This window comes from Nycticebus coucang, chromosome 8 (genome assembly GCF_027406575.1).
Source record: "Nycticebus coucang isolate mNycCou1 chromosome 8, mNycCou1.pri, whole genome shotgun sequence".
NCBI classification, from domain to species: Eukaryota; Metazoa; Chordata; class Mammalia; order Primates; family Lorisidae; genus Nycticebus; species Nycticebus coucang.
The window spans coordinates 114,799,755-114,810,127 of NC_069787.1; the positions used below are offsets into that span (position 1 = coordinate 114,799,755).

At 38.8% G+C, this 10,373-nt stretch overlaps 1 non-coding gene across 1 annotated transcript; it reads right to left on the reverse strand.

Moving 5' to 3' along the window:
- Positions 1 to 9,753: 9,753 nt before the first annotated feature.
- LOC128592791 (U4 spliceosomal RNA) lies at positions 9,754 to 9,894 on the reverse strand. The gene has a single exon (XR_008382010.1). It is a non-coding gene; the product is annotated as a U4 spliceosomal RNA (small nuclear RNA).
- Positions 9,895 to 10,373: the final 479 nt, after the last annotated feature.

Consider the following 10,373-nt stretch of genomic DNA (forward strand, 5'->3'; position numbering starts at 1 on the left):
TCAAGAATCACTGTGTTTTTTATTCAGTTTATGAATGGTTTATAGGTTTACGTAAAATGTAAACCATCAGTGTTGAATGGGAGATTCCTTACTACTCATTAATTCAACTAATACCTGTCTAGACAAATAAGATCAGGACTCGCTTTCTAAAACCACAGGAGGCATCCTGGACTCGTCCACTCCTTCATCCTCACATCCAGTTCATCAACAACACAGATAGGCTCTGCTTCCGAAATACTCATAGTATTCCAGAGTCCCCCTTTCTAGCTGCTACTCTATCCAAGCCACCATCCTCTCTTACTTGACTAACAGAGTTCTAACCATCCCCGTTTCCACCCTGAGCCTCCACATTACATTCTCCACTTACTCGGGGTAGTCTTTTATAATTATAAATCAGATTACGTCACACACATCTCTGCTTCAAAACATTTCATTCACTTCCTTTGAACTAAAAATAACATTCTAACTATTTCATTTGAATTATGCCTCCAAGTCCTGGAGAGCCTTCTCCTGACCTCTTCTTCCTCCCAATATTTTATAAGAATCCCTCTGTCTTGTCATGTTCCAGCCACACTTTCTTTATGTTCATCATTTTCTGGAAACTATGGAAATCACAGGCTTTAGGATCTAAGTTCTTTGTATGCCCTCTGCCTTAAATATTTTTCACCCATCTCTCACCCATCTTCTCCTTTTCCCTATTTGGACTTGTCTTTAATGTCAAGTCCACCAAGAGATCCTCCCTGACCATCTTATCTAAAATACCACCGCCTCTACTCTGTATAACTTTCCCAATTGCATTGTCTTTCTAGGTTTCAAACATTATGTGAAAATACTTTGTATATTTATCTATTTATTATCTGTCTTACTCTGTCAGGATGTTACCCCTATGAAAGCAGAGATCCTATTTCTCCTGTTCCTTACCATAAACTCAGAGCTTAAAAACCGTTTTTTATAGGTATATGTGGAATTTAGTAGGTATATAACAAATTCAGTTGAATAAATGAATGAAAATAGAAAGCCATTGAAAATTTAGCCTCATTATGAAATTGGGAAAGTATATTTTAGAGTAAGCTGGCAGGGAAATCCTGAAGTGTCTAGACTGAAAATACGAATTGACAGCTGGGAGATAGTTCATATAGTAAGTAAATGGGCCCACTAGGTGTCAAGAGATGGAGAATCATAATGAAATTCAACGGGAATACAGCCAAGAGCAAGTCAAAAGTAATTTTTAGAAAGATTCTAGTGACTAGATTGAAAATGTATTGTGGTGGCTAGGGCACCTGTAGCTCAGTGGCTGGGGTACCAGCCACATTGACCAAGGCTGGCAGGTTCGAACCCAGCCTGGGCCTGCCAAACAACAATGACAAATAAAACCAAAAAATAGCTGGGCGTTGCACCAGGCACCTGTAGTCTCAGTGACCTGGGAGGCTGAGGCAAGAGAACCGCTTAAGCCCAAGAGTTTGAGGTTGCTGTGAACTCAACTACGGCACTCTACCTAGGGAGATAGCTTGAGATTTCATCTCAAAAAAAAAAAAAAAAAAAGAAAATATATTGTGGTATATTAGTAATTAGCAAAAGGTGCTCTTTGGTTGGGAACAATTCTGTGAACATATCAGTTTTTTTGTTAATCTGGCATATTTTTGCGATAGTATACATTATTGTACATTTATCTGCAATTATGGACTCATAATGAGATGTAAACAGCTTCCCTGGATTAAATTAAGGACTTTGGGGAAGTTTGGATCATATCTTTGGAGGCATCAGGATACTACTGAGTAAGCTACTGTCCTCCCAACCCGTGACCTGTGCCCCCACGCAAGCTTTTCTCATGATCTTGGAGCCTTAAAGAAGGATCTTGAGGAGTCTTCTAAAGTATATTCTCTTTCCCAGCTTCTTTTCTATTGAAAACCTTTCAGCCTCTGGTTTATTGTGAATGATTCATCTGGAGAATGGACTTCTTGCATAACTCAGGACCACTTTACACTCTTAAAATATATTAAGGAAGCCAAAGAACTTTTGCTTATGTCAATTTTAATCCAGCAATACTCACCACGTTAGAAATGGAAGCTGTATGCGCGCAAGTAAAAGAGACAAATATTTCTGTTAAATATTTCAATATGCAATGACATATTGTTATACTATTTAATACAACTTGTTCTTTTATTATTATTATTATTATTATTAAGACAGTCTCACTTTGTAGCCCTGGGTAGAGTGCCTACCTTGGTGTTATAGCTGACAGTGACTTCAAACTCCTGGGCTCAAGTGATCCTCTTGACTCAATCCCTCTGAGTAGCTGAGACTGTAGGCACCTGCCAAAATGCCTGGCAATTTTTCTCCTTTTAGTGGAGACAGGGGATCTCGCTCTTATTCACAATGTTCTCCAACTCATGAGCTCAAGTGGTCCACCCACCTCAGCCTCCCAGAGTGCTAGGATTACAGGCCTGAGCCACCTCACCCAGCCAGTACAATTTCTTCTTAAATGATAAATACTATTCTTCCAGGAACAGTCATAAGCTGGAGGAGGAATGGCTTGAAGAAACAAGCAAGAAATTGCAGACCATTATGCTGAGCAAAGTAGCTCAAGAATGGAAAAAACAAATATCACATGTATTCAGTCTGTAATAAATTGGAATTAACCAATGGGCACCCGAGTGCATAGAGGGGAGTAAAAGTCATGGGAAATCAAGCGGGGGAAAAGGAGGAGGCAAAAACTCACTTCATGGGCAGAATAAACACAATTCTGGTGATGGGGACATTAAAGTTCTGACCCAAGCCATGTAACAGGAACATTTGTATACCCTTAATATTTTGGAATTTAAAGAAATGAGAAAATAAATAAATTGGATCTTTTCCCTTTTTCTTTCTGTGTGCAGCATTTTTGTTCTTCTTGATGTGTACTTTTCATCTTTCCTTTATTTCCTTAAATCATTATGTGGAGATGACATGAAACTTAAATGTATTATTTTTACATTGTTATATTAATAATGCCTATTGTCAAGTCGTATTTTCTTATTTTTAAGTGAAAAAAATCTAAAAATAATTGTATTCTCATTCTGTAAATTAATGTTTGTGTTAGACACATTTTTGCTTGAGGTGTGTAAATTTTTTTTTTTTTTCTGGAGTCAATGATTTTTGATTAAAAAAACAAGCATTCTTTTGCCGCCTCCTGTAACAATGAAAGTCTCCATTTGATACAAATATGTAGTTTGGGGTATAAAACACATTAAACTAAGTGATTTGGCATGACTCTGTTTAGTCAATTGTTACTTGTTTGCTGGGCATGGTGGCTCACCTGTGTAATCTTAGCACTCTGGAAGGCCAAGGTGGAAGAACTGCTTGCGCTCAGGAGTTCAAGGCCAGCTCAGGAGCAAGAGGGAGACCCCGTCTCTACTAAAAATATAAAAAGTAGTTGGGTATTGTGGCAGGCATCTGTAGGCAGCTACTTGGGAGGCTGAGGCAAGACAATCAGTCAAATCCAGGAGCTTGAGGTTGCTGTGAGCTATGACACCATAGCTCATACTCTACCAAGGGTAAAAGGGTGAGACTCTGTCTCAGAAAAAAAAAAAAGTATGCCAAGGAATACTATTCAGCCTTAAAAGCTGGAGACTTCACATATTTTTTGTTAGCCTGGATGTAGTTAAAACTATTCTTCATAGTAAAGTATCACAAGAATGGAAAAGCAAGCATCCAGGGTCACTCATTACTAATATGAAGCCAGTAGATGTTATAATACACGCTCACATAAGAGAAAAACTCACTTTAATTCAAGCTGGAGGGAGGGGAGAGAAAAGAGGGAGGAGGGAGGAAGAGGACGGAGGATCGAGGTGCTCCCACTTAAGGGGCACAACGTCAGGGCACATGGCACACCTCTTGGGTGCAGGACACAACTACAAGAGGGGGACTCTACCTAACAAATGCAAATGTTGTGACCTAATTGTTTGTATCTTCCCATTAGTCTGAAATTTAAAAAAATGTGTATATATATAATATATTTGTTTTTTTTTTTTTTTAGAAAGATCTTGGCAACACAGAATGCATGAGTTGATAAGAGTGAAGAGAGATGAGGAGAGAAGTAAAGGTCACCCCCACCCCAGTGAAGACGCTGGGAAGACAAGATGAGGACTTTTGCTGGTAGGTGATTTGAGAAAGTTATTTAGCCTCCCTAGGTGACGGTTTCCTCATCTATAATATGAAGATTGTGATAATATACTATTTTAAGAGTTGCTGTGAAAACTAATGGCTTAGAACAGTGCTTGGAGTTTTACATGTGTTAAGTTTACTTATTTTAATATGTGAAGATATTTTTCTTACTTATATTAGGAAATATTGTTGTAATTATTATTACGATTATTTTTTTTTTCTTAGCCTGCTGCCCCAGGTAGAGTGCCCTGGCGTCATATCTCACTGCAACCTAAAACTCTTGGACTCAAGCAATTCTCTTGCCTCAGCCTCCGAGTAGCTGAGACTACAGGCCCTGCAAAAACGCCCGACTATTTTTTAGAGATGGGGTCTTGCTCTTGCTCAGGCTGGTCTCGAACTTCTGAGCTCAGGCAATCCACCCTCCTCAGCCTCCCAGAGTGCTGGGATTGCAGGCATGAGCCACCAGGTGAAGCCAATATTTATAATTTTTATTAAGAAGATAGTTCTAGGTGAAGAATAAAGGGTGAAAAGAAAATGATTAGAAGATAGAAACACTTTCTGCTTAATTCACAATTTTCTCTACAGTTGAGCCTGTTCAGACTTTTAGACCTTTAAGATTTCTGTTAAAGTCAGCATACCAGATTTTAGTCTGTACTACAAAGCCATAGTGGTCAAGACAGCATGGTACTGGCACAAAAACAGAGACATGGACACTTGGAATCGAATTGAAAACCAAGAAATGAAACTAACATCTTACAACCACCTAATCTTCGATAAACCAAACAAGAACATACCTTGGGGGAAAGACCCCCTATTCAATAAATGGTGTTGGGAGAACTGGATGTCTACACGTAAAAGACTGAAACTGGACCCACACCTTTCCCCACTCACAAAAATTGATTCAAGATGGATAAAGGACTTAAATTTAAGGCATGAAACAATAAAAATCCTCAAAGAAAGCATAGGAAAAACACTGGAAGATATAGGCCTGGGGAAAGACTTCATGAAGAAGACTGCCATGGCAATTGCAACAACAACAAAAATAAACAAATGGGACTTCATTAAACTGAAAAGCTTCTGTACAGCTAAGGAGACAATAACCAAAGCAAAGAGACAACCTACACAATGGGAAAGGATATTTGCATATTTTCAATCAGACAAAGGCTTGATAACTAGAATATATAGAGAACTCAAATTAATCCACGTGAAAAAAGCCAACAATCCCATATATCAATGGGCAAGAGACATGAATAGAACCTTCTGTAAAGATGACAGACGAATGGCTAACAAACACATGAAAAAATGTTCATCATCTCTATATATTAGAGAAATGCAAATCAAAACAATCCTGAGATATCATCTAACCCCAGCGAGAATGGCCCACATCACAAAATCTCCAAACTGCAGATGCTGATGTGGATGTGGAGAGAAGGGAACACTTTTACACTGCTGGTGGGACTGCAAACTAGTACAACCTTTCTGGAAGGAAGTATGGAGAAACCTCAAAGCACTCAACCTAGACCTCCCATTTGATCCTGCAATCCCATTACTGGGCATCTACCCAGAAGGGAAAAAATCCTTTTATCATAAGGACACTTGTACTAGACTGTTTATTGCAGCTCAATTTACAATCACCAAAATGTGGAAACAGCCTAAATGCCCACCAACCCAGGAATGGATTAACAAGCTGTGGTCTATGTATACCATGGAATACTATTCAGCCATTAAAAAAAATGGAGACTTTACATCCTTCGTATTAACCTGGATGGACGTGGAAGACATTATTCTTAGTAAAGCAACACAAGAATGGAGAAGCATGAATCCTATGTACTCAATCTTGATATGAGGACAATTAATGACAATTAAGGTTATGGGGGGGAGGAAAAGCAGAAAGAGGGACGGAGGGAGGGGGGTGGGGCCTTGGTGTGTGTCACACTTTATGGGGGCAAGACATGATTGCAAGAGGGACTTTACCTAACAATTGCAATCAGTGTAACCTGGCTTATTGTACCCTCAATGAATCCCCAACAATAAAAAAAAAAAAAAAAAAGATTTCTGTTAAAGTGAGAGAATGCCTTTTCAAATGTTTTCCCCTTTCTGTAAAGAATTATGCATATAAATATAAAGATCTCTATTTATCCTCCAGCAAGGAAGTTTCCACTTGAACCTGAGGCTGTGTGTAATCCCTGCTGCTCTCTGTCTTTTAATCCCAATGGCTCCTGCCACAGATGACCCTTACTGCCCTGTCCTCCCAACTTTCTCCTCAGTCTTCTACAGTCTTAGCTGAGTTGCGACCACAACGATGTCAGTCCTCTTATCACCATTAAGCCCTTCTCAAAAAGGGGCTGAATTTAGAAATATTGGCAGAATAGAGGTTAGCTCTGGAATCCATAAAGACTTAGGTGGAAACCTCCCTAGGTTACTTCACCCCACTGGGCCTCAATTTCTTTGTTTCTAAAATGGGGATAATCAGGAAGGGAAGCCAGGCAGCACAGGCCCTGTCACAGTCTCTGACAGCGAATTGTTTCTATTGTGTGACTCAATATATGCATTTTGAAGTAACTGAACTGCACAGTGGCTGAAAACATATCAGTCCTATTTTTTGAAAAGGGCCAAGAATTGTGTTAAAGGGGCAGAAATAGTACTTGTTTTATTGTTGCTTGTTAGCATCGATTTCTGGCAAATACAAAATAAGCAACATCATTGTTCATGCCCTACACATACCAGAATTTTCTGATTAATTTTGGTAACGACTGCAGAATGAAATTTTAATCATTGATATTAAATTTTTAAAAATCCAATCACAACGTTGCTCAAGTTCTCCTGAAGTTGTACTAACACTGTTGCCAGAGATACAAAAACTTCAGAAGGATGTTTAGATGTGATAAAAATTCTTTGAAGATGACTTGGAATCGCCTGGTGTCCTGTGCTATTATTTTAAGAGAGGAGGTTTTAGACTAATGGTGAGAAAAACAAAAAGCCTCTTTTGATCCACATGCTTCGTTACATAACTAAGCAAAGATAATTGAAAACGAAGGAAAATGAAGAATGTGTGTGATAGGACAGGATTGCAAGATTCAAAAACAAAGTCATGTGCTCCTTCACGAAAATCACAAACTAAAACATTCACTTTCATTCCTGAGGGAAAATTCACCTTAAGTCATATGTGTTTTGAATTCTAGGTCTTTAGGAACATCTATTGTATAGTATTAGACCACCCTGTATCTTTAAGTTCAAATACCATTTCATTCTCTGTGTATAGTGCACTGTTTAAACAATGTGTTTAAATAAATACTCCTTGTAAAGCTTGTAAACTGATGACTTTTTTAAATATCTCCAATATGCATTTCTAAGTGAATGAGGATGTATCCTGCAATAAAGAGGTCAATTCCCCCTCTCGAACCCGGGGAGGGGCTTAGGCTCTGTTCTCTTTGGAGAGCTGCAGGGAACTCCCTTACCCATCTTTCACATGTCTGGCCTGTGTTAGACGTGCTGGTTTGGCAGAGCTTTTCTGATAACTTCTTTCACATACACTAGTTACAGCTCAGGGCCTCCATGGCCAGCTCAGTTGTGATACTTGTGAGGCCAGAAACAGGATGCTTCTTGTTCACGAAAGCCTTCAGAGAACTATTCCTAACGCCATGACTTCTCCATTAATTATCCACACCCTTAACCCCTGGTAGCTTCACCAGAGGTAGCAAACTCTGCTTAGTGCTTCCTGGAGACATGGAGGATGGGACATTGTGTGCACTTGACAGCCCTTTGTGGTCCTCAGCTTCATGTGACTGTTCTGGAATATCCTCTACTCGAGGTCCTCAAAGTTAGCAAGGGGTAGGAGCTGTTGGGCAGTGCTGAGTAGGGTACCCCACAAGGTCCCAGAGATTGTTGGAGCCTATGCACAGCTAATTCATTCCTGCAGTATGTTTATCAATAAGGACATTGTTCCCCCTAAAAATAATTATTGTTAAACAGTTGAAGAGACCAAAAAACCCAAACTATTTTAGACAATTTGCTCTAATTTTTAAAATGAGCTACTAAAACTATTGAAAAATTGGAAACTTCGAATATTCCAAATGGATGGGATTTCTGACAAATGCTATACACACAATGCGTGAGAAAGGTTTTCCCAAATTGCACAGTAGATCTGCTGAGCATATATTTCCTATTCTCAAGGCTGCCAATCTAACTGTTTAAATAAATACTGCTTGGAGAGCTTATGTGAATAAAAGCTTTATTATCTAAGCTGCTTATTTTATAAAGTCTGTCTTTTTCTCAAGGCTCACTTCAAATACACACCTTCTCACATTTATAGACATAAAAATGTAACACAGGTTTTGTTATGCTTATTTTTACATGGAAGTTTATCAGATCCACTTGAATCCACAAATAAATGAACGGATAGAAATGTAAAAAAGTAGCTCTCTACTTGATTTTCAGGTGCAATCTATATGAATCTTCCCAGAGCAAAGAAGTTATTTTTCCTTTAACAATGCACAGAATTGATTTTGAGTGAATTAGAAAAACAACTCACCAACTTTTAACTACAAAACTTCTAAATAGAAATGGATTTACCATCATAATAGTTCAATGCTTTGTTATGTTGAGTGATATTAAAATATGCAGTAAATAATGAGGGGATGAGCACCAAACGAGCCTGGTACTGCCCAGTTGGAATTGTTCCTCATAAGTAGCTGTGATATTGCCTCTGACATAAACCTGTTAGTCACCCCTTATTCTATGATTTACATGAGGCTTTTTTTCCACCACAGAAACACAGATGAGAAAGAAGATGATGGATCGTTTTTGCCTTTTCATCTACTCTCTGTAGGACAAACTACTTAGTTGACAAACTGTGGCCTATAATACAACTAGAAATTTTAAAGAGTATCAATTTTAAATTAATTCAACGAAGAAATCTTTGCTGAATATATGAATCTGCTGAAATTATTCCAGTGTCTGAGAAATCATTTATAAATTACAGTGCTGGTCAGAACATGACCACATGTGAGGGCAAGCTTGAAAAGCGCAAAATTACATCCAGGAAGTACATTGTCCAAATTTAGATTGTGGCAGCCAGACCTTCAGCTCAGAATCCACTACCTGAATGAATGGCCCAATTTTTTTCCCCCAGTGAGAAAATAACCATATTGATCATCTACTGTCTGTAGGTATTGCTGGGAGTATTTTACAAACTTTAGATTAGAGCTGTATATTCTTCTGGCTTGGGTTGTAAAGGTACCTTGTGGAGCCAGACTCCTTAATAACAAAATTATCCTCAGGAATCTCTCACAACAGCATTACTATGGAGACTGAAATTCCATCGCAATAAATCTGGAGCCAGTTTTTTCCTTGTTATTGCTTGGTTTAATTCATGAATTAAGTAATCAGCTTGCACTTAAAGAGAAATACTTAGGACACTATAAAAATAACGTAAGGTGGCAAGATGCTTGCACTGCAAGAGATAAACTGGACCAGAGGCCAGCACAAGGAAGCCTGGACTCATAGCTCTCAAACTGGTTTTTGTATCCTCTGAATATAGAAGTAGGCAGAACCTCCTGTCTATTTCTGCGTTTTTTTTCTTTTCTTTCCTTTTCTTTCTCATTAAGTCAATCTCTGTAGAGACTGTCAAAAATTGCCAATGCTGTCTGTATTTCAGGTCTTCATGGAGAGATGATGGGAAAAGTTCTAAATTGGCAGTCATCGCACCTCTGATGAACCTCACTGGCTACAAGACTGCCACTAAACAAAGGTGAACCTTCAACATCTTTCAAAAGTGCTATTTCTCTTTCTTTATTGAACACACTCCTGAGGCCTATGTGCATAGTTTTTAATTTGCTTTACCACTAGTTGAATGTGCATTTTGTATTACTCTAACTGCATCTGTGATGCTTGCAATAGCCCTGCAAGGCAGGCCAATTATTCTCATTTAAAAGATTAAATAAATCTGAGGGTAAAGGAGGTTAAAGAAAATAGGCAGATCATATTGCTAGCAGGGCTGTGTTTGGTGGGAACACAGGCTCCAGATGTCATATTTCCACTGGGGCACACAGACCTGGGCAGGCATCCTGGCACCATGCTGGGTGTAGACGCTCCAGCAAGGACTTTTGTCCATCCTGGAAAAGCTTCACTGTCACACACTTAGAAACCTGAAATACTGCTAAGTCATCTACCTAACCTGGGGAATGGTAGGATTCTCATCTCATCTCCAGATACAGGGTCTGAAGAAAAAT